This window comes from Pseudorca crassidens, chromosome 6, assembly GCF_039906515.1.
Source record: "Pseudorca crassidens isolate mPseCra1 chromosome 6, mPseCra1.hap1, whole genome shotgun sequence".
Taxonomy (NCBI): Eukaryota; Metazoa; Chordata; class Mammalia; order Artiodactyla; family Delphinidae; genus Pseudorca; species Pseudorca crassidens.
In genome coordinates, this window is record NC_090301.1 from 84016690 (window position 1) to 84042784 (window position 26095).

Here is a 26095-nt window from a genome sequence, read left to right on the forward strand (position 1 = left end):
GGAGTGAGGAAAAGAGAAATATCTAGGTGACTTCCAGGTTTCTGGCTTGGCCAGTAGGTGGATAAAATTATACTTTTAAGAGATGAGGACACTAGTGGAGAATCTAGGCGGGATGGGAGCAGGTCAAGATGCCTTTCTGGGCCATGCTGAGTAGAATTGTCAAGCAGAATTGGTCAAAAGTTAGAAGACTTGGATGTCAATCCATACTTTGTTGAGGTGACAGCATCAATGTTATTTTACTTGGGTGCAGAAATGAACACACAGCAAGGCCCAAGTCCTCAGGGAAGTTGTGGTCTACAGAGGAAGAAGACTTGAAAGAAGTAATAAACCACAATATTGGATTAATGCTACATACAAAAAGTACATGAAGATATAAGATAATGAGAAGAAAATCTGTTTTAGAGGTTGAGAGATATGACAGTTCAAATTTTGTCCCAATAGAGACAAGCTGAGTAGGTGAAAAAAAGGAGGAAGAATATTCTAGGTAGTTGGAACAGCATTTGTTTTAAATCCCTGTGGAAAAAAAGGAATTAGTTCATTTGAGAAACTGGAAAGTGGCCCGTGTGGCTGGAGATTAGTGAGTAAAGGAAGAAGGAGCATAAGATCAGGTTGCTGAGGCTGCAGGAGACCAGATTATTAGGTCATGTTAAAGATGAGTCTGTTACATATATACACTACCAAACGTAAAATAGATAGCTAGTGGGAAGCAGCGCATAGCACAGGGAGATCACCTCAGTGCTTTGTGACCACCTAGAGGCGTGGGATAGGGAGGGTGGGAGGGAGGGAGACGCAAGAGGGAAGAGATACGGGAACATGTATATGTATAACTGATTCACGTTGTTATAAAGCAGAAACTAATACACCATTGTAAAGCAATTATACTCCAATAAAGATGTTAAAAAAAAAAAAGATGGGTCTGTTAAGTTCTGACTATTATACTATTTGCTACCTAGAGATAAAGCAGCTCAACATTAATGTAAATCTTAAAATGACCTCAGCTCTTATGAAAGTGCTTCTATTAGGTCTTACCCCATGCATATCAGATAAAATTGGGATATTCAATATTGTTCAAATAATTTTACAGTTGGGCCAGTTGACTCACCTATTTTCTAGGAAAGCACTATTAGGTAAGGACATTAGTGGAAAAGAGAGTATATTTGATAAATCACACAGAAAACAAACACATACGAGTCTAATATTTATGTATGTCCTTATACCTTGAATTGAACTTCATAAAGTGGAATTCATGTGCTTTTTTTCCTTTATGTACCTTTGCTCTTGTGTTAATTATTACATGTTCCTATTATATAGAAATCTTGGGAAATAAAACCCTGAATATTACTTAAGGCATATTTTGGAAATTTTCACTAGGACTTTAACACTAAAGTTAATTCTTTTCATCTCTTTGCAAAGGCTGGTGTTTTTACTAGTGTAGTGAAAAATGTTCACGTCTGAACCCCAGGTTGCTTGCAATCACTTATTCTGGTACACATAATAATCACACCATGAAAAACTTACAGCTCTACTCAAGGATCACACATTTATTCTTTAAATGAAGAAAAGAGGTTAATAATATTTCAAAAATAGCTAACTTTTTTTTTTTTGCGGTACGCAGGCCTCTCACTGTTGTGGCCTCTCCCGTTGCGGAGCACAGGCTCCAGACGCACAGGCTCAGCGGCCATGGCTCACAGGCCTAGCCACTCCGCGGCATGTGGGATCCTCCTGGACCGGGGCATGAACCCGTGTCCCCTGCATTGCCAGGCGGACGCTCAACCACTGCGCCACCAGGGAAGCCCAAAAGTAGCTAACTTTTACATAGTGCTGCTATATGCCAGGCACTGTTCTAAACTCTTCACATGTATTAAAACATTTAATCCTCATAACAGTCCTATGAGGCAGGTGCTCTTACTATCACCATTTCAGAGATGAGGAAACAATCACAGGTGGTTACTTAACTTATCTGAAGATGCACAGGCAGTAAGTTGTGGACTGGAATTTAAATGAGTCAGTCTTGATTTAGAACCCACAATCTCAGCTCTCACTTGTTGGTATTTTTCTTTAATGAAAGAAGATCCATTTAGAGACAGGTAAACAATCAATATCATATTACTGAGTGGGTCTTGAGTCAAATTCTTATCAGCAATCTTTTCTTGTGTGAAAACATCAGAGAATTTAACACTTATGCATGTTATAGACATTCATGAAACTGGTCAGTATTTCATATAACTAGAAATATGTCATGACTCAGGTAAATTGATATTCATATGACATTTTCCTTTCAATTAAACACCTAAAGAAGAGAACTGAGTAATAATGTTGAAGCATTTGATTTGCTGGTTTGATCAAAATATTTTTAATGAAGTCAAATGTGGGTTTAACAATCTTTTAAATGATGGAGGGAAATCTGGAAAAGTAAAAAAGAAAAGCTTATCTATCTATCTATCTATCTATCTATCTATCTATATCTCTTCCATATATATTTCTTCAAATATTGGAATTAAATAAAATCCAAGTTTAATGAACATCTATGAATATCTGGCTATTTTATTTTTGAAAAATAAAATTCCAATAATTCTCTAGAGTTGTTTCTAAATTTTAAAATGCCTGTGAATATTAGAAGGCATGTAAACTTAATTTTGTAAGATTTTCATCCTAACTGTCAAGACAATTTTTTTGAGAAGCATCTGAGGGTCTCTAGGCCACCCACCATTTTAATAACTCTGATTGTTCTGTATATCATCAAGTCACTTTGTCCAGTTTGGACAATTTTATTTTACATAACTATAAATTTTACTCTCTGTCATTATTATAAATTTATCTCAGTAAGAAGATGCTCATCACTATTATAGGAATGAAAAAATAGGTCAACAAAGCATAGATTTCAAGCTTCCAACAATATAATCACATACTTCTAGGTATATACTTTTATGTATGATTCAAAATATCATTTTAGACCTTTATATTTTCCATTTTATTTTTCTGCTGTAAATATAAATATGATATCCACTGAGAAATATGTCTCAACTGTTGTTAAGGATTTTTTTTGAAGGTTGTTGTCATTTGGAATTTCTTTTCTATGAGATATTTTGATGTTTAGGATTTAATTCTAGGATAAAGTGTCAAATATGAGGTTGCTGGCTACATAAATACTAACCTTCTACCCCCAATTCAATTTCAAAGAGCAATTCAGGTGAGAGTAAATAAATAAATAAAAGGTTTGGTTAATGTTGGACATTTGCTTGGTACCATGTCATTCAAAACTCCTTCCATTTAGAAACGAAATTTGCATTGACATCTGAATGATGTATAATGCAGTATAATTACTTACGGGGTCCTTGAAAAGAGAAGCCCCTTTTTTTCCAAGTGATTTAACTTTGAAAAGGAATTACTTCACATGACCAACAAATACTATTAAATAGCATTTTATGAAGTTTTTTTCTGCATATTCCTAAACATGGACAGACTACTGTGTGTTCTAAAACCTGTATTTACATGACACACTTTTATGGTCCAATGGGCAAACACTACTTAGTCCTAAAATAACATCACAGTAATGACTACAGTCAAGACAGCAAGAACACTCCACCGTTATTATCCATATCAGACTGCACCAGATGGGGTATCTGTGGTAGAGTGCTGACAGTGGTGAACACTGAACAACTGTTTCTGGTATTTTTATGTACTCTTAGGCACAGCAATATTACATGCAAAATAAGTAGTGCATAAGTGCTTGCATTTTGAAGAAATATATTGCATTATATTTTTTTTTCTTCATCTGGATCTAGCAGAGAAAGAGATGACACAGAGAATTAAAGATAAATTATATTAAGTGGGATCTAGCCAAATTTCACTGGGTAGAAAGAAGGGTTTCTCAACTTCAGCACTATTGATCTTTTTGTGCTGGAACATTCTTTGTTGTGGGGACTCTCCTGTGCATTGTAGGATGTTTAGCAGTACTATTGTCCTCTACTGGCCAGAAGCCAGTACCCAACCCCCAGAGGATTGTGACAGTCAAAAATATTTCCCCACTTGAGAATCACTGATATAAAGGAAGGAGCTCTTGAACATACACAAACTCTTTAACCAACTATATTGTATTGTGTGGCTTTGTCAATATCAGATTTTTATTAGTTTCTAGATACAAGGTATAAATTTTTTCTCAAAGTGTACTTCATTTATGTTTGTTCATTTGTTTTACTTTCTAATCATGGCTATAGTATGCAAGTATTTTCCATCTGCAATATGATTTCACACAATTTATACTGACAGCAAGAAAATAAAATGGGAAATATTGAATCAAATAATACAAGGGGGAATCTTTTAGAGGAAAGACTCAAGTGTCCATTGAGGAGGGAAATTGCCTCCTACAGGACCCCCTTGGGCCACACGCTCCTGGAGACCTGCAGCTCTGGGCTAATTCCTGCCCAGTGTTAAGAAAATATTTAGACTGAGGAATACTTCATGACAAAAGCTGCTCCTTCCTAAAATCAGTGGGATTTTCAGTTACTTTTCTCATCTCCTTATGCTTCTGGAATAAAGAGCCTGCTTCCAAGAAATTGGGTAGGTGAAAGAAAGAAAGAGGCAAGATTATTTACCAACATCTTTAATTATAATCATGATTTGAATTGTAACAATAAACAGGAAAAAGTCAGAATCCCTGCGTCTGCATCACTGTGAATGTCCACCAGTGGGTCTAATTGTTATGCTAGGACTGTCAGTTCTGTCATTAGGTGTAGTCAGGGATTCATTGTTTTAGTTAATCAAAAATTCTGCTTTGCAGAGAGTAACTATATATACATGAATTATCAATTTTCAAATTGTTACAATATAAGAAAAGTCTACTTATTACAATATTGTTTTCTCATATTACTTCTTTCTACGATAATTTAAAAGGGATTTCAGGATATTTTGTTTGCTTTATGGTTATCACTATAAAGCTAAGTTGTCATTATTCTGTAGCTATGAAGAAGTGCCTTCTGATAAGGATTTCTGGCTGATATAATGCCAGGAAAAATATCTTTTAACATTCAGGACTGGCAATGGAATATTGATAAGCACTAAATGAATACAATGGCAAAAACAGTCTATATTATACACAGCATTGTATTCTGTAAAACGTGCAGTATCTAATTTTATAAACATTCAATAAATATTGAAAAAGATCAAACTTTCACTCATCTGTAAGTTCCTAGTAACTTACTGCTATGTATTTAGTTTGCTAAATATTATATAGTATATATTATAGTAAATAGAGAAAATGAATGTGACTATTTATATTCAGGAAGCACATGTTTAACATTGTAATTGTCACTATGATATTGCCTTAATTTTCAGCATATATGCAAATATTCCTTAAACAAAAATATTTACTGTTCCAAGTACCTACTTGTCATTTAATAGTTCTCAAGACTTCAGTAATCCAAAATAATTTGACCTATTTATTTAAGATTATCAAGTCTTCTCTGAAACTATAAGTGTAAAAAATGCAAACCAAAGCCCCGATAGTTTAGGAAAGAGACTAAGATTTGTTTGGGTGAAACCTAATTCTGTAAATAAATATATATTCTAAAGAGATGGGAATAATGAATAGGCTTGATCAATTCTAAATTTACTTTCATTTTTAATGCCTTTTTCTTTTTAGTTCTCAAAACGTTTTCTTATACATAGAGAACAAAAGAAGAATCACCCCGAAGTTAATTTTGTAATTTCATCAGCTGGTAGCAGAGGACCAGTTGCTTTGTGGATAAAGTGTTGGCTTTATATTCTAAAGGACAACTTCAAATCCTGTTAAGGTTATATTTTTATTAAAATTTCCATTAATTTTTCCATCAATGTGATTATAGATTAATGTTAATTAATTCTTACCATTTTTTGAAGAAATAAATGGAGCCATATCTGATTCAAAGTTAAACAAGACACTATTCAGGCTTTCTCGGTAACTCTTTCCTGGGTTCAGAATTGGTTGGGGAGAAAGGGAATAAGAGATCTTTAATGGCATTTTATTGAACTTAGCAATTTAAATGGCCTACCCTGATTTTTGAAGATATCAAATTACCATATGGATGATGTCTTTCTCATCAAATCTGCTCTTATTGTTTACCAAGAAAATGACAAAGGTAATTTTTAATGTTGGATGTGGTACTCATGTGTATGGGTTGCTGATATTAATGAGAATTCTGGGATGAGGTCTCTCTGTGCTAAAAACTGCTACATCAACAAATAGATTAATATTATAGAAACTGACAACAGAAACCACTGGCATTGCTTTTCTGGAGTTTTAAGTTATTATTATAGCAAATGAAAAACGTATCCTAGGAAAGAGTATAATCTTTATGCTCCTTGGGGAATGCTGGGATTTAGGGTGGGCCATCAGGTAGCCTATTTGTATTAAGACATTCTGAACTCCTTTGAGAGATGGGAAGAGGTCTTTGAAACTGATGTGTACAGCTCTGGGTCTTTGGGAACAATCCTTTCCAGACAGATATGTGACAAAGGATTATAACAAGCTTCGGGGAGGGAATGTTATTCAAAGTGAAATGCAAACTTACCCTAACACTCTAAGTTTTAGTGATTAATATGAATGTCCCATTCTCTGAAGTACTGCAGACTGAATAATGTTCATGCTCACCTCAGCTTGGTCATTTAATAGTGATTGGAGGTTTGTAGTATTCTAGGATTGAGAGAGAGGATACAGAGCTTAAGTTTTGGAGCCTAGCACTGTGATATTAAAATTTAAAGGAGAAATCTCTATATCTTGTTTGCCTGTTTTTTTGTACTTATAATATCAAGAGAGGTTTTTAATCTCTTTAGAAAAAAGGATGTTGGAGAAATATATGAAAATATAATCCTAAATATGACAGATAAAGGAGAAAAGGCTGAAGCCCCCAAACACGAACACGCATGTGCTAAATATTTTGTTATATATCGAGATGCTTTTACAGCATTAGACTATTAGCTATTAGACTTTTTTTTTTTTACCAATAATATTAAGAGCTGACATTAATTGGACATTTTCTTTGTGCCAGGCACTGTCAAGAGTTTTAATCTCATGGACCTCTCACAGCCACCATATCAGGAAGGCATTATTATTTTTCCCATTATAAAAATAAGTAAACTGAGGTTTGGGGAAGTTAATCACAAAGACTGTTCAGCAAACAACACAATCAGGCGGTGACAACGTCAAAGTGTCTATGTAGAAATTCTTAAAAGTAACAGTTTTGGGGCTTTCCTAGTGGTGCAGTGGTTGAGAGTCCGCCTGCCGATACAGGGGACACGGGTTCGTGCCCCGGTCCGGGAGGATCCCACATGCCGCGGAGCGGCTGGGCCCGTGAGCCATGGCCGCTGAGCCTGCGCGTCCGGAGCCTGTGCTCCGCAACGGGAGAGGCCACAGCAGTGAGAGGCCCGCGTACCGCAAAAAAAAAAAAAAAAAAAAAAAAAAAAAAATAACAGTTTTGGTGGAAAGAGCATTGAAAGCAGTGTTTTCAGAAAGGAACAAAAAACTGAGAACATATTAACTGTCCGTGTCATAAATTGAGAGAGGAGGTGCAGATTAGCCTCTTGAAGTTGTCTGCAGCCAGGATTATAACATGACAAATAAAATGTTCTAGCAACCCATAGATTGACATCCCCAAGCAAAAGAGTGGAATAAAAGATCACCATGCCCACATCTCCTCAAAAAACACGTGCATTCCATATGGGGTTGGGTGATCCAGAGCAGGGGTTTAACAGTTTTTCTTTAAGATTGGGTTTCATTCTGCTAACAGCATGTTGGCCGAGTGCCCACTAGTAAGCAATTAAGACTTTGTGCTTGCCTGCATTTTAGTATCTCTCCTCCTGAAACATGCAGCCACATGGGAACAGAAGCTTTGCCAGCATGGGTCACGGTCTGGGAGCAGCATCAGGAGAGCGTCTATACTTTAAGGACTCAGTCTTCTGGGAAGCTGAGGAAAGGATGGATGATTGATTGGCTGTGCCTGTGAGAGAAGATTCAGAAGGGATTCGTTAAGAAACGGGGAACTACAGGACGATATCAAAAGTGAAGTTAGGAGAAGAAAGCAAAATGCTACCAAGTAATCTAAAGGAAAAAGAGATAAATCAATGTCTGAAAATTAAGAAGCAATTGGGTTAAACAAAAAGGAGACAAAAACTAGATGGCTAGTGAGAGTTTCTTAACCATTAAACTTGGATGATTCCCTCATTAATTTGTTTTTATAAGAAACACACAAGTGCTGAGAACTTCAGATGTGCCAGGAACAGGGCTGGAGACACGAAGATGAGTGAGACATCTTCGTGTAAGGGGGAGGGGAGAAGTCGAGCCTCCATGCGTGGTGTCATACTAAACAGCTGACGTACTATTCATACAGACTTATGGAAATGGCAACAGTGCAGCCAAACTAGTTTCCTCTCCCCAGTCTCACTTGATTTTGTGCCTGGAAAGAAAGCATCTTGACTCAGGTTGGCCGAAGGTGTGCCTAAAAGAATTAGAAAGTTTTATTCAAAGATGAACTAACCTCCTTAGGAAGGGCAAGCTTTTCACATCTGAAAATAAAATAGGTCAAATCAGTGGTTTCAAATCTGATTGATTACTGAATACCTCCTGGGCATGATTTCACAGTACAGAACAGAACTCCTGCTTCTGGAAATTCTGGTTCAATAGGTCTAACCAGATATATTCTCATGATGTAAACACTGCCCTGAACAATTGTGAAAAGAACTAAAATCACAAAAATAATATTTTTGTCCTCACAGTAGACCTTATTAGATTAAAATTAAAGAACTACTATGTTGCTGGCTACATCTGTGTATAATTTATAGAAAACCAAATGTACAGAAAACAATCCTTCAAATTATTAATATGGCCCCTGAAACAAGCAATCTTACTGGTGTATATGAAAGCAAATTATACACATTATTTTCAGGGATAGATCTGTTGCATTAACTGAAGCACAAAAATATTCGAGTAGTTTATATTTTCTAGCTACAGTAAGTCCCCTCCATACAAACCTTCAAGTTTCAAACTTTCAAAGATGCGAACATATTATAAATCTATTACTGTACGGTACTATATAGCTGATTGTGTTAGTTGGGTACCTAGGCTAACTTTGTTGAACTTACGAACAAGTTGGACTTACGAACGCACTATAGGAACAAAACTCGTTCGTATGGAGGGGACTTAATGTACTTGGAAATTTGAGCATAAACCAGGTTTACATGGAGCATTAGTCTCATCACTAACAAGGTGTTTTGACTTTATGGGCTTTTAGATGACAGGCAAAAATTATAATTTTATGAAAGTCATGGTCTGGATCAAAAAGAATTTTAAAATATAGTTAACATGCTCAAATATCCGACCCATAGAAATTCTTGGGTTTAAAACTTTATTTTTCAATAATGTCAATCTTTGCTTAAGTAAAATCAAAAGATAAGGTTGGTACAGCTTAGGGCAGAGCAGATGTAGCTGTCCAGAGTCTCCTCTTTGGCCACCATGTTGTCTACAGTAAGAGCTCTTAACTCCCTCTTCAGAATCCTGGAATGCCACAGAGCACAGACGGAATACAGAGGACCCGTTTTAAATTTTATTTCCCAGTAAATCTCCACAACTTGAGCATTATAGTAGATTCCAACAGATATGTGAGGTTAACTGGGTATCCATTTGAGTTAAATCTCCCCAATGGCTCAAAGCAGACTAAGGAACTGTGCACATGTGGTTGGATCTGGCCCACTGGGTCACTCCAGTGGGCACACCAAGTGACATAGATAAACAACAGGGGCCTATCTGTCAAGCTTAAATTGATCTCTAATCTCCATTCGCCAGTTAAATTAACTTGAGCAAGTTGGTGAACCTTTTCCAGTCCTCTTCCCTTGACCTGTAAAGTGGGGATAAAGTCTCCCTTTCACTCTGGTAGAGACTGATCTTTAGCAACAGGACAGGCTGTTGCTTTTCCTGCTTTCCTGTGATCAGGCCTGGTTCAGAATTTGGGAAGTTGCTCTAAATCCTTAAGGCCTATTCAGAGTGTATGCTTTTCATTTCTCTGCACTAAAAGTGACTCCTTTTGATACAGAAGAATTAATGACGGGCTTCCATGGGCAATCAATTGCTGCTACTTTTCCCACAGCACTAAGGAGAACATCTTATTAAATTCCAAGTTCTCAACTAAGTTGGTTACACTTAGCATATAATAATTATTTGCCATGGTCTTGAAACTATTTATCTATTAACAATCACATTAGGTAGATTTTGTTACAAATTACTGCATTTTCAATGTGCTCAGGCAGATACACACCTCTGGCTAGTCAGATAAATCTGAAGATTGACAAAGGGAAAACATAGAACTCTCTAGGTAAAGTATAGAGTACTGTGAGTATAAGTGAGAGTGTATATGCATGTGCATATACCCTGGGGACCACAGAAAAAAACAACAACTATGATAACAAAAATAACAACTGTGAATGCCCCAGAGATGGGAATTCCATCTCATTTTTGAGATTTATTTATTTATTTTTGTAATTTATCTTTATTCTACAGTGGAGTATAGCTGATTTACAATGCTGTGTTTCTTTCTGGTGTACATCCACTAGATTCACTTACAGAGAGACATCTATATATTCTTTTGCAGATTCTTGCCAGTCATATATTCTTTTCCAGTGATTACAGTGTGTTGAGTCAAGTTCTATGTGCTATACAGTAGGTCCTTATCGGTTATCTATTTTCTCTATGGAAGGGTATGCATGCTAATTTCAACCTCCTGATTTATGCCTCCCCCCCCCCCACCTTTCCCCTTTGGTAGCCATAAGTTTGTTTTCTAAATCTGTGACTCTGTTTCTGTTTTGTAAGTTAGTTCACTTTTATCCATTTTTAATTACTCCTATAAGTGATATCATATGATAAGTCTCTTCCTCTGTGTGACTTATGTCACTTAGTACGATCATATCAAGTTCCATCTGAGTTGCTGCAACTGGCCTTATTTCATTCATTTCATGGCTGAGTAATATTCTATTGTACATAAGTACCACATCTTCTTTATCCATTTTTTCCTTCCAAGGACATTTAGGTTGTTTCCAAGTTGAGGCTCTTGTAAACAGGGCTGCACTAAATGTTGGGGTGCCTGAGATTTATTTTTAAACTGGTCCAGTCAAAAGAAAGGATTGCTTAGCTCACACAGCTTACTTCATGTTCTTTCCAAAGGAGGTAGTGTAGTAACACATGGAGCGTATATGGCTTTTGTATAATGATGAGATTTCTTTGAAACATAAGTGCAATAAAACTGTAAACTGGCTGCAATGGAAAGAATTATATTTCTTTCAGGTAAGACACCATCACCTGTTTAATCAAATAGTTCAATACTGAGAAGCAAACTCCCCTGAATTCTGCCCTATTCTTGCACTTTACAAGGATTTTGCAAGCACTCAGTGCAGAGAACCCAAACATTTTATTTTGGCAAGGGAAGCTTTACAGAAATATTTGCAATATTTTGTGCTAATCCCTTCACGAGTCACTTTGGTGTGGCAAATATTTGTTCTAGAAGACTTTTCGACAGTTACAGAGTACATCAATCTGTTGTTTTAACCTTTTGAAAATAACCCTTGTGTCTTCTTGAAGGAAATAAAGAGTCATTGATGAAACCTTTTAAGTTTTCAACTTCTTTGCAATAAGGTACCTGGAGGAGAAATCAGCACATTCCCTCAAGGGAATGGAGTACATCTCTGCTTACTTTCTTGGCTCATTGCTTTATGGGTATGAGGGACCTAAAAAGTAAATGGTGGTCAAAAAGAACAAACACATTTATTAGAGCAGTTAGAAAAGACTGTTTTGATATTTGCCAAGTTCCTTCTCAATAACATGTTTGGCAGCTACCAAATGACACAGCCTGCCCAGAGTTGATTTTGACGAAGCCTCTGGGATGTGTTAAAAAGTAAACCAGAGCAAATCACGTACTGGAAAGCATAACTCAATCAAGGAAAAATGTATGATTAAGGGTGACATGGGCAAGGAAAGCTTTGCCAGAGCTCAGGGTAAATATTTGTATCAGTGTGAAGAGAAACCTTCATGATGCTGATGTCAACCAGCTGGAATTTTCATTGTTTATAAACTTTTGTTGTTAGAGTTAAATTCTGGCAAAAAAGGTACCAAAGAAAGAGCAGTTTCCCAGCATGAAAGTTTGAATTCTGATAAGGCAGCCTGACCAGATATGAATGCAACGATGCAGAGTTTCAGGCACTTTTTCCTTCCAGGATTCTCTTGCCAAGAAACAACCTCTTGCCTTAATCCCACTTTGACAAAATCCATCAGGATTACCAAAAAGACAAAATGTTGTTTTGTTCTGTTATAAGGATTTACGGCTTCTTCTTTCTTAGTAGACTGATCAGAAAATGGGTAAGAATATAAATGGATTTTTTTGTTTCACTTTTTTTTTCCACAGAAGAACATTGTCACATGAATCAGATCTTTTTTCTTTTTTAATTAATTAATTAATTAATTAACTTATTTTTGGCTGCGTTGGGTCTTCATCGCTACACACGGGCTTTCTCTAGTTGCGGCGAGAGGGGGCTGCTCTTCATTGCAGTGCACAGGCTTTTCATTGCAGTGGCTTCTCTTGTTGCAGAGCACGGGCTCTAGGTGTGTGGGCTTCAGTAGTTGTGGCACTCGGGCTTCAGTAGTTGTGGTGCACGGGCTTAATTGCTCCATGACATGTGGTATCTTCCCAGACCAGGGCTCGAACCCTTGTCCCCTGCATTGGTAGGCGGATTCTTAACCACTGCGCCACCAGGGAAGTCCCTGAATCAGATATTTTGATGATTGAAAATAAACAGTTTGGCATTGAATCCATGTTTTTGAGGAGTGTCCATTAACTTCATGATGCTAGGCAATTTACTTTTTGCCTCATTGTGGGTCATTTCATATTTTTAAACTGCATAGTTTAACAAGTTAAAGGATTTGGGCACTTTATTTAACTCACCAACTAAGGAATCTGTATTTTCTTACTAAACTATGCTCTGTTGTACTTTCTGAAATATTGGAGATAGCCAAAAGTTATAAATCAAACAAATTACAAGGACATGGGCTTGCATACGAATTTATAGTAGTTCAGAACAATTAACTCAACTTTCAGTCAGAAAAAGAGAAATTGGTGGAAACTGACTCATAACACATAGTCCTTCCTCTCTGGAAAATAAGCACACACACATGGTGCTCATACAGGAAAAGACGGACACACCGAGATTCCCCATTTTCAGACACTGACTTCTGCCAGAAAACTTCTCTGCAGCGTGGATATTCTGATAATTGTTCCTTGCTTTTCCATCAGGGTAGCCTGAAAGCTCCAATATGAACCACTTTCAATGACGATGTGTAGTGAGATTCACTGAACGGGAAATAAAGAAAACTCCAAATTCTTATCAAGTTATACTTTCTTTTAACAGCTGCATGTATTAAATATAGTTCAATCTGACAGGCCTAAAACATAGCACAATAAGACTTACATGGGTTGTCTTGTTTTTGAAAAGGTTCATTACATCCATTTAGGAAGAAGATCAAACTTGAGAGATCCTCCCCTGGCCTCCTCTATCCCACAACGAACTGAAAGTTGTCCCTGCCAATGCAGAAACAGGACACACCACAAACATAACCACATTACCTAGCTGCACTAAGAATAGAAACCAAGCCCCTGCTGGTGTAATTAAGAAATCTTCTCTTCCAGTCCCTGGGCTTTAGAGACCTGGATCACTAACTAATTCTAATTCAGAATGCGTTTTTGATCAGGGCCTTTGTAAACTAGGAATTGAGCTGAACATGAAAACTCTTCACGATAAGTTTCTGAACTACTGTGTCCCTCTTGTGAAGTAGACTTGCTGGTCACACTGCCCCAGAAATCAACCTTCAGAGTGTGGGTCTGTCTGGTGCGTTGAGATGGTGGTGTCTTTTCAGAAGCTGAAGAAGTGCCAAATCCTTCCACCTGAAGTTTGCACATTGCATTGCAGTGCATTAGTGCATTCAACAGCCCATGGAAGTCAAAAGAATGCAAAAAAAATAAATAAATACCATACTTAAAGCTAGAAATCCTACCAGGTGGGAACCCTGGGCTAGGACACACTTAGATTTCAGTTACATTAAGGTACATATACAAATATAAAAGTGACCAACCTGTCACTGAGCAATTCCTTTCTCATTCCCTTCTTACCTCTCAATGACAGGACATTCTCTAGGTCATTCTGCCTTGTGGATTGGGACCCTCTGGCATTATATTTTAATTAAACGGTCAGATTATTAACGCGTGAAAATCAGTCACTGCAAATGTTGAGCTAACCATTTTTCATACATAATGTGTCCATATCATCATTATAACAGCCATATACTAAAGATTGACATGGTCACTTTTAAAGAAGAAGCCCTGATAAATATTTGAGTTAAAGATTCTTGGGATCATACTAAGGGGCTAAGAGGTCAGACCTCATTGCTGATTTTTTCCCCTGCTGTGTACTAATGGGAAACCACTCAGTCCCTCTGCTTGTGGGTCCATTCTAGAAGTTCAACAGAGGAAATAATTGTGTACTCGCATGCATTCAACATTTTGTTCAAAAGGGAAGGGATTCTGAAAATTTTTTTTAAACTATTCATGTAGCCTAATGCCACTGGTTTGCAAGCCTAATATATCTTCTTTATGGTATCCCTCCCCCCTTATCTTTTGGGAATTTTCCTTCCCTTCACTTCAACCGTATGTTACTGTAGAAGGCACCAAGTTAATGTAATTTTTACCTGTTGCCTAACCACATTTGATTGGTCCAATTTGAGGAAATCAGAATCTTGTCTATGAATCTGAGATAAAAATAAGAAATCCCATTTCAGTCTAGATGCTCTCTTGAATAGAGGAGATGAAAAAATCAAGCCTGTTGATATCCTTGTACCTCACTGTAGACTTGAGAATGAGAAAAAGCCAGACTGCAGCAAGAATGAAGACTAGCATAAGGTGTAGAGATCAGCAAAAGATGGAGAGGTGGTTTTTGAGTCTCTGCTGCCAGCTTACCCAGGCCTACCTATATCCCTTTCCAGGAGATACTCCAATGCTATGAAAAATACAAAAAGCCCTAATGCTTATGTTAGTTAAAATGGGTATCAGTTAGTTGCAGCAGCAGTTAGGGCTTAACTCCTAAACCCACTGCCCTCAAAGAAATAATAAAGGAATTTACTAAATACCTAGTGTGTACTAGGCTGTTCATAGGCATTATCTCATGCAATCCCTTTAGCAATCCTAGAACTTTAAATAACCTTATTTCCATTTTACCGAGGAAGAGACTGACGATCAGAGAAGTTAACTACTTCATCCCTGGTCACACTGTCCATCACACAGAGTGAGTCCAAACTCCATCCTCTTGTGTTGCTTGCACATGTCCTTAGAAATCTAGCTGAGGAAGAAAAATTCCCTTGCATTCAGTGAATAAAAAGTTAATAAATTTCAGAATATTGTTAGTGATGTATTATCACAGATAAAGAAATGTAAATGCAGGACGGAGTAGCAAGGACAAGCGTCTCGAGATAGAACTCTCTGTTACAAATGACAGAAAAGACAACCAAACTCACTGACTGATTCAGGAACTCAGAAGTGCAAAGGTCAGTCTTGCTTCACACACAGAGGATCTGGCACTACAAGGAACCCATCGGTCCTCTGTCTTTGTTCATAGACTCTGCTTTTCTCTTTGTTGCTTTCACCCTCAGAATACTTTCTGCAAATAGTGTCCTTAAGCATGTTTCAAACACTTGCAGGTCCTGAAAATTACACTTGTGGCTTGTGTAAAACGGGGGCCTCTGGCCTGAAGTCCTTTGCCCTTTCCCCAAAGATGGAGCCGAGGGAAAAGGCTATTATAAGCCCTGAAAGTTGACAGATAGCTGTTTGGCAGAAAGTTCCAGGTTTTTGGTACCAAGAGCATGGTACAGAAGGAAAGGGGTGGGCTTCAGAAGGGCACATCCCCTTGGCCTCTCATGGAAAGGCACAGCCCAAGACCAAGAGTAGTCTCTGGATGGAGTCCCCAGTTATCCAGACCTATGAATGACACCAGGTGGCACCCAGCAACTTCAGACTTGCAACTACTTAATATAAGGTCCAAGGGAAGATAAAGGAAACAAACAAAAGTCCTAAAACACCTCTGAATTGAATCCTGTTGGCCAGACTCGGGTCTCATGCTCATCTTTGACTCAATGATTGTTGCCAAAGAATTGGAGTATGCTGATTAGCCGGTCCTGATTCTGAGTACGCATCTGGAATTGGGTGCTTGGGTCAGCACCACAGAACCATACAGATGGAGAGTGGCTGAGTGGTTATGCTGCTACCTGAAGCCAGGGGTTAGATGCTGAGAAGGCCAAAGAAAAACACACAAACCACAGCCTGACTATATAAGACTTCTCAGGAGAATTATAACTTGAGATGTTAAGAACTACCATGATAATATGTAATACAACAATAATTATTATTATAATTCTGAGCAGAATCATACAAGTAATAACTAACATTTATTGAGCATTTAGTGTGTGAGAACCATTTTGCTAATGGCCTAAAATATATCATTTCATTTACGTAACTGCCCTGATGTATAGATATGATCATCATCCTCATTTTATAAATGAGGAAACTAAGGGTTAAAGAATTTGAGCAACTTACTTTATGACAAAGCCGGAGTAGAACTCAGGATGGTGTAACACTGATGTCTTGCTATTCACCACTACGATATATGTGGAAATTTTCATTTCTCCCACACTTAGCCATAAACATTTGATGTTATGAATAAAACATCTGATAAAAGACTTGCAGAACTGTAATTCTACATCTTGAATCCTATGGCAAGTCACAGGAGAATACAAAAGGGAAGATGGGTACAAGGACCTTTTCTCCTTGATCCTGTTCTTCCCTAAGATTACATCTTTAGCCCAAGGAAGTCTGTCTGAAGATGCAGGAGCTTGGAATCTCACCTTGCAGACTCAGAAGTTGTTTTTTGGTTATTTGGGGTTTTTTGTTTATTTGGTTTGGTTTCCTTTCTTCATGGTTTTGACTATAAACTGTGTAAGTAATTTTGTTTGCCTGGGGTGTGCTTTGGGTTGGATATAATAGCAAAGTTTAAAAGTTCTGCTATTCTTTGGAGGATATTGTTATACTCTTTCGAAATTGAAGGCTGAGAAAAATATTTTTATCTTATTATTTTTTTTCTGTTCTAGTTTTTTTTTAATTAATTAATTTTTTTTGGCTGCAGTGGGTCTTCGTTGTGCACGGGCTTTTCTCTAGTTGTGGCGAGCAGGGGCTACTCTTGGTTGCGGTGAGTGGGCTTCTCATTGCGTTGGCTTCTCTTGTTGTGGAGCATGGGCTCTAGGCACGCAAGCTTCAGTAGTTGTGGCATGCGGGCTCAGTAGTTGTGGCTCTCGGGCTCTAGAGCACAGCCTCAGTAGTTGTGGCGCACGGGCTTAGATGTTCCCTGGCATGTGGAATCTTCCCGGACCAGGGCTCGAAACTGTGTCCCCTGCATTGGCAGGCGGATTCTTAACCACTGCACCACCAGGGAAGCCCTCTGTTCTAGTTTTTATCATTATTAAAATAATGGTAACAATCTTGAAATCATTTTAAATGGTATGTCATTTGCGAATAGTTAATACTATGTCAATGGTTCAAAATCAAATCAATTAAAATTTACATATTAGGAAATCCTTTTTTCTACCCATGGCCTCTCTCTTCCCTATAGGTCATCATTTAATCACTTTTATGGGGTTTTTTTGTAGCTTTTCAATGTTACTAAATTTATTATGTAAAACTATTCCATCATAACTGTTACAACATTCAAGTGTTCAGGTTCCCATGTTCCTTACCAAATTTTTCCATAGGGAAATTTGCAAAATCAGATATTTCAAACCAGAAGAATAAAAAAGAAATGGGTGGAGGAAACCTAAGCCATAGCTGCAGGTATTTCATACCACTTATTTTTTCCCCTTGAAATCTTGCAAAGTTGATCTCATTTACTCTTCAAAATATGGAAGTGATAGTTTGGGTGCCAACAGTCACTGCAACTTGAGGTGCACAATTTTTTCCTTTAGGTTCAAAGTCCTACCACCATGAACATAGCTGACATTTCTGATGGATCCAGGTATTCATGGAACAGCCAACTCCTGTCAAGTTCTCGGAGCTGCAGGAGTTAAAGAAATAAGATCCCTGACGTGTGCGGTAAGTCATCTACTGTCCCCAAGAGCCAACATGTGAAAAAATATCACATGAGGACACGAGTGGGTGTTAATGGCATGTGGGTTTTGGTTCAACCTAGGAAAGATGGTAGTGGTCCAAGCTGATCAACATTTAACATCTTTGCAATTATTTGTTGATTCTTCTATAATTGTGTTGGGGAGAAAAAATAATTTTCTCTCTACCCTTCTGAGTTCTTGGCTAAGACCCATGTACTAGAAGACAGATGGACAAGAAAAAAAAACACACAAATATATTAACATGTATATTTCATGTAAACATTGGAGATATCTATGGGGATAAAAGTAACTCTGGAGATGGCTCAGGATTGAAGCTTAAATACGAGGCCTCTTATGGGAGCGTAAATGACTTTTACAAAGAATGAATGGGCCCTTAGAAGAACAGATGGGAGATGTGATAGTTTGTGACAAATTTGTCTGGGTGTGATGTCAAATTCTAGACTCACCTCCTGGGACAAGTGTTAATATTCTGTGGTTGATGAAACTCTTGGGGAGGGGATTTATGACAATTGAATTCCTTTTGAAAGATTCGTCTTTAGGTCCATAAGGGAAATTCAGAGAAAGTTTCTACCTGCATTTGCTGGTTTTCAAGTGCCTACTGCTCAAAATAATCAATATGACAAAGTGCCGTATTTGGAGGCTGCATATTCTGCTACCCTTCCCCTTGACTCCAGACTTTATAAAGGCAATTTTTCTCACTGCTGTAGCTCCATTTCCTGACTTGTCTGATATTAAATAAATATGGAACAGGCTGCTTCCGAGAGAAGGGACCCTCCTTTTCAGGAGGTATTCAAGGAGAACTCAGATCTTCATTTGGAGAGAAATCGGTGAAGAAGATGACCTTTAAGTCTCCATCTAACTCTTGGATTCTGTGATTCCCAGAATAATAAAATCAGTTACTGTTTGTATTCCCCTAAGAAAAGGCAGAAAATGGATGGCACACAAAGAACCACTGGCTCAGGCCCTGCAGGTGGTGTGGGAACTAGGGATGGTGCCAAGGGTTGGGAGGGACCCCCCCTGGGAAATCACTGTCACTGTCGGACTGCCTCCAGTGTCAGAAGTAGAGCTTGGTGGGCAACAGGATCTGCATGGAGGAGTAAATAAAATAAATAAAACTCCTTACATCAGCCACAGGGGTTTTCTAAATTCTCGGCAAAAACGTAGAAGATGATGTTTCTTAAAAAAAATAAAATGAAAGAGTAAAAGCGAGTAAATAGTCTTGGAAGCATGATGAACAAAAAAACAAATAAAATAAAAACAAAAAACAACACTACCAAGACGAATAAAAGTAGACACGAAAGTAGTAAATGAGAAACAAATGGTATAAGCAGGCTGTGTTTTCCGTCGCCCTCTTTAACTGAACTCTCTAGTTAAAACTTCTCATGCAGTATCTGAGCAATGTGGTAAGCACCTATAATTGGCTTCTTACTAAAAAATCAATGCTGTTAAAAACCCACTTGTCTGAAAAGGAAATCTAAATATAAGTCTGATATAAATGGGTCTTTATGTGATTGTAATTTCTTAATTGGTTATAAATACGTGATTCTTTCTTAGGGGTGGGCTTCACCTCCACATCAGGAAGGGAAGCAGTCCCCCTGGAGAGACGGAGCAGCCCTGGGCCCAGGGACGGATGCAAATCTGTAAGTCGCTTCAGCTCCTCCCTGCAGCAGCCTGGTCCCCACCAGGCGGCCAGCTCCTCCCTTTAACTGCACTGAGCTCTGCAGCCAGTCGACTACACAGCGAAGAGGAAAGAGACGGGGACTCTGGCTGAAGGGGGCCCCGGAGACTGCAAACGTATTGTATTGTCCTTGAAACTCCACAGTCTCCACTCCTCTCTGCACCCTCTTGCAGCAAGCATTTCTCCTCTTACAAAACAAAGAAACAAAGTAGCAATTACTTTTTCATACCCTCTATTAATGTAACCCCAAGTAATAGCCCTCTTTTCCCCCAGACTTCAGTAAGCACAGATTTGGGATCCAGCAAGCATTATCTTAAAAGGGCCATCTTAATTTGGCTCTAGAAATTGAAACAAACAAACAAAAGTAATCCCAATTCAGATCTTTTAAATCAGCTTTCTCCAAACATTCACATTTGGAGTACTTGAAAACTTGGCGCTCTGTAGCCGTGAACCTCACCTGAGGGACTGAGGATCCAATGTCTAGGAGTCTTAGGGTGCGTGGGATAGATGAACCAGGGCACAGAATCATCAGAAAGGCAAAAGAGCTTTATCACTCTCTCTGTCTCTCTCATTCTGTATTATCCCCTGAAGAGGCAGCCCAGACAGAGCGTGGCCACTATTTCTGCACATGGCTGAGGCGGTCTGCCTCACATTTAGGCCTAAGTTCTAACAGCCAACTTGTCAATGAATGCCATTAGAGCAGATATGCCACAGGCACTCGGGGACTGAGCGGCGGGCAACCTCAGATCACTGTGGGAAGAGCAGACATCGAGTGGTAACAACTTTCAGTCGTTACTGACCTGGGCTGTATTCAAACCAGTGACCTAGAAATGAAGGACTCCAAATCCCATTACTAATTCCCCGAGCCATCAAGTCTCCCCTATGGCCTGGATCTTGTCCTGAAACTCAGGTCTCCTGTTGAAATAGCATCAGACAGCAGCCACTGCACTGGCAGGCAAGGGTTTTAAAATACGGGGGGGTGGGGGGGTGGGAGAGGAAAACATGCACTTACAGAGTTGGCTTTAATTATTACTTTAAAGTTTTTCAGCTCCTTTAAACCTAAAAACCTGAACCTTCTTTAAAGTCAAAAGCTTGCCAGGAAGTACAAGAAGGGTGTTCAAACAAACACAGCCTTCTATTTTGCTTGAATAGGGAAAATACACATGCCCCCTCCCAAACCCAAGAATAATGAGAGGAAACCAAATGAGAGGAAGTTGTTGAAAAGGAAAGAAAGAGATTAAATGAGTATTGCAAGGACGAGAAGAATATTTACTGCCAAAGTAAGAAAAAGGAGCTAAATGAAAGCCCCCTTGAACAGCTTTCTCCTCTCACTTGTTATCTCTAGGCTGTGCTCTCAGTTCCTCTCATCAAAGAGGGACAATTATTTTTCAGTAAAAAGGAGGGTTTTTGTGAGTTAGGTAAAGCCCGTGCTGGGTGAGCTGGATTAAAATGGCATGCAAAGTTCTGTCTTGCCTTTTCAGGCAAAAGCTCCAGCTTTGCGAACAGTCCTGTAGATGGAGCTGCACTCTGCGATTCTAAGATCGCGGCCCCAACAATGAAGCAATTGTTTCCTGTCTCCACTTAGCAATTCCTCCCTCTCTTTCGGTTCTTTCTGGTTGCATGTTCTATTTATTTTAATGTATACCTTTGTGTAAAGCCTGTCTCTGAGTGGTTAGATATCCCGTTGATATGTGGCCTTCAAGGGGGAAAAGGGAGTGCAGCCTATTCCCATGACATGCTAGGGCTTTGTAGAGCCAAAAAATCCTTCTCAGGAACACCTAATCCTTGGGCTCCGGCCAAGTACCACAATCCTTCTGTACAACTGACATGGGCCACTTGGGACACTTGAGAGCTTTAGGTGTGTCTTTCTGAAGTCAGCCCCGGCCAAGCATGAGGCAAATGTGCCCGACCAAAGAAAATAAATTATGTGGACTCCAATTTTCAGCAGTTATGAAGTATTAAATTACACACGCAAAGAATTCACTTTGGGATTAACTCTTTGGAATGGAAACACAATCTTGTCACAGCACTTGTAAAAGGAGCATGCTCTGTGGAAGGCCTTCCTTTCCAGAGACCCAGAGGTGGCTGACCAGGAGGCAGAGATGCTAAAAGAAATAGACTGTAATTAAATACAAATATGGTAGGCTGCTACCTGGGCACGGGAGAGGGTGTGTGGTTTGGGGGTTTCTGTCCTGTCTCTGAGGATATGCTGCTCCCTGTGTACTGAATATCTTGATGATACTGCAAAGTTTTGTAAATTCACAGCAAATGCCACGTTCAGCTCTTAATCAGAATGCATTTCATCCTAATTCACACAGTCCTGGTGTCTGCTTCTTCATTCGGATTTAGAGAAGTGGTTGAGAACCACTGGAACTTGAGTGAAATCACAACTACAGAACTCCTGAAAAGGCATTTGTCTTCTGTGACTCAGTGAGTGATGGCAGAGGACATCCTGCCCTGCCCCTTTTAAGAATTCCTGGTTCCCTATAACCATCTGAAGCTCTAAGTTTTTAGTACACGACGTGGCTGAAATTTAACATATAAATTCGGCAGAAGAAAATCAAAGCACGGCTGTTTGCTTCCTCCTTAAAGCCATTTATTTACCAAATGACCATAGAAAGCAAGTCTTCAACAATAACAGGAAGAAATCCATCTCGAAGAGCTTAAAAAAGATTTTTTAAACAAAGTTAACTTTTCATGGGGTGTGCATTTTAAGTATGCAAAGCCAGTTTTGCCGAAACATGCAGCCTCACGGCTCCTCCCCTCAGTTCATTAGCGGAGAGTGTGTGGTCAGCCGGAAGAACACTGTGCCTGGGGGCCGGCTCTGAGTCCCCAGACAAATCCCTCCCTGACCTCACATGTGTCCCTGGAAAATCTAACTACAGAGCCACATGTCTGAGACACTGCGGGACTCATTCACTTGCCTCCTTTTAACCAAGGAGGAAACTGAGGCTGGCAGAGAAATCATGAATTGCTAAAAGCCACACAGCTAGGACTGTGAGTTTTCTAACTTCCTGTGTAACTTGCTTCTAAAACAACACATTTCTAATTAGAAAAATATCTCCATTTCCCTGTGCCTCAGCTGCTCCCATCCATACAGAGAATATCTTTTCAGACATTTGCTATTTATAGTCATATGGAATATTTTGGGACACATTTAAAGATTCACTAAAATAATTCAAAGGATAATAAATGGATGTTTGTTGTGTTTGTATGTGTAAAAAAGAGAGCCTGAGAGAGAAAAAGAATGAGAGGGAGAGATCAAGACAGTGGAAGAGATGAAGTTCCTGACATCATAGGGTTGTTGGGTGGAGTAACTAATAAAAGTAATTGCTAAGCACTGTGAAATTAGACTGCTGTGTAAAGCTAAACCAGGATGAACCCGAATTTGCAAATGTCATGGGACTTTTATTTTCAACAGGTGGCATTTGAGAATGCAAACTATAAGTGTCCAAATGAGAGCTCAGTGTAAAAGGGAGGAAATAAGGGGATTTACACACTTCTGAAATCAGGGTGACTGAAAAACATTGCTTCATGTTTGCAATCTTCTACAATGCACGTATGGAGAGGAATGGCTGATGGAAGATGCGCTTAGAAAATGCTTCTCTTATTTTTATTGGTTAATATAGAAGAAGAAAAAAAGGTAAAAAAAATCTGCTACACAAGGAAAAAGCCACAGACACTGCTTGTGGACAAATGAGGGTGAGCGAAAAACCCCAAATGAGGAAGGCAATAAAACAATACAAAAAGCCCACCCATTGCACCCGTCATGATATTCTACCCAAATTGCTTTGCCTGTATCAGATCCACCCTCATATATTTACTCAGATAAGAAAGAACTTTTTGCTGGCAAGCACCCCGCGTGAGTTTGATTTATCACTCACAATACGAAAAGGCTGCCAAACAAGCCTTTATAATTCCCAGTTCTTAAAATTATTATCATCATTGGGCGTGGTAATAAGGCTCGAGGTCGTAGGTGTGTACACACTATTCCTGGCAAGAAGTTAGTTTGTTGAGGCTGGTTTTCTCTGCCAAAAATGTGTCACAAAAGGGGTGCCTCATCCATGTCAGACCTAAAGAAATATTTTCTCCAAGCTTGCATATAGCAAGGGATCTGTATTGTGTGACAGATGCCATAAAGGAGAAACTATTTCTGCTTAATGAGGGATGCAGACTAAAGCATCCTAATGATTATAATGGTGACCTGAATTACCTGGTAAAGAAATAAAAACTCTCATCCCCAGGATTAATCTAAGTTTATGACAGTCTGAATTCTTCCCCACGTGTTGGATAACTGATTTGATCAATTGCTAACTTTGAATATTCGTGGCCTAAGAGGCATTAAAGAGTTTGCCCACAGTGTCAAGTTAGATGTGACCCTTACCTTATTCCTCCAACCCTACCCTTTGCAAGAAATGTATACCTTATAACTGGAGGTGTTTAAAGGATGCACAACTGAGGCCAGATTTAAATGAGTGATGCAAGAAACTTAGTGGAAATCAAAGATAGGTTGGTAAAAATCCTAACTTCCCAGCCCTTACTTCACTGTATTATAAAAGAGGCCTGATGTAAGGATCTCCGAACTTAAGTCTTGATGGCATTCATTTGAAAAATAATTTGATTTCAAGTGGCAGAGAGCCTCCCTCAGACATGTACACAACTCCTGTGCATGTGTAATTCTGAGGTGAGGTTTTGGCCTGTTATCATTAAAAATAATCTTTAGTTTCTCTTCTTGTCTCCTTTGTTTGTTTGAACATACAGTGAAAAATAGCTGTCAGAACTTTTCAGTAGAGTGCACATATGACTTTTTTTTTTTTTGGAACAAAGGCATTTTGACCAATGTGTATTATGAAAGCAGATTTTATATAAATATATATGTATAAAATAAGCTCATCTGCACATGGCTCAAGGGAAGTCAAACTCACTGTAGAAATTTTCCTAATGTTTACTTCAGCCTAGTTTTCAGATTTCAATATGTGTAGAGAAAATAAAGGCAAGTGGATAATTGTATAGGAAAGAGGGCTATGGACTGTAACTTGCATCTGTTTTACTATAATGCACGCAATAGACTGGCCAGCGGTGAGTTTCTTTACCAGAGACCCAGACCTGCTGGTATTCTGCTGCAAAACACCACCGAAGAGTACAGTTCCTGCAAAATGCCACTGAAATTTATGATTCTTGATGTGTTTAAATCTATCTATCTATCTATCTACCTATCTGTCCTCTACTATCTATAAATATATTATTGTTTTATTTTTGTTCCAGAGAGGAGGTAATATAACTTACATAAATATGTAAACTCACAATGTAATAAAGTAAAATTAAAGAATACATGGTTCAGGGAATAGAACGGAGGTAAAACAGCAGGAGGAAAGATAAGATGAAGGCAGAAGTGAGATCCGTACATACAATGTCCTCCCTCAGGGACTTTACATTTGCTGGAGTGTTTAGTGAACATTCTCAGAAGCAAGTGGAAAAGGGGTGTTTCAAGCTATTTTGTGATTCACAACATCCATAATAATACTGATAATAATTTCTCAGGAGAAATACAACCAGGCATGGTTCTCGGACCAGAAAGAACTTTCCATCACAGGGCTTCAAAAACAATATGGGAACTTCAACCAGTGCTCACCAGTAGCTTAATACTAAAGCTCAACTTACGGAGAATAACTCTACATAATATCAACAGGCTTCTTATAAAGCCACTCTTTTTCTGACTGCTTTGCTGGATCTTCCTCGAAGGATTTGGCCGGTGAAACTCCCCCTTTCCCTGACTACTGTCACTTCATTGGTAACCTCATCCAGCCTGGTGACTTTAAATATCATCTTTATATGGACCGCCCTAAAATGTTTCTATCACTGGCTTCTCTCTTCAGCTCCAGACTCAACATTGAAACTGATAGGCTCAATAAGCACCTCAAATTTAACATGCCAAAGAAGAAAAATTGGTTTGACCCCCATATCTGCTCATTCCCTAAGATCACCTACTTGGGAAAAAGTCAGTCTATTATTTAATATGTTAAGGCCAATAACCTGAGAGTTACCTTTAATTCCTCTCTTTCTTTTATATTTCACGCTAATAATTTCTATTATGCTTTCTTTCAAGATGCCTTTAATTGTTTCATTTCTCACTTCTTTTTTCTTTTTTTTTTTGCGGTACGCGGGCCTCTCACTGTTGTGGCCTCTCC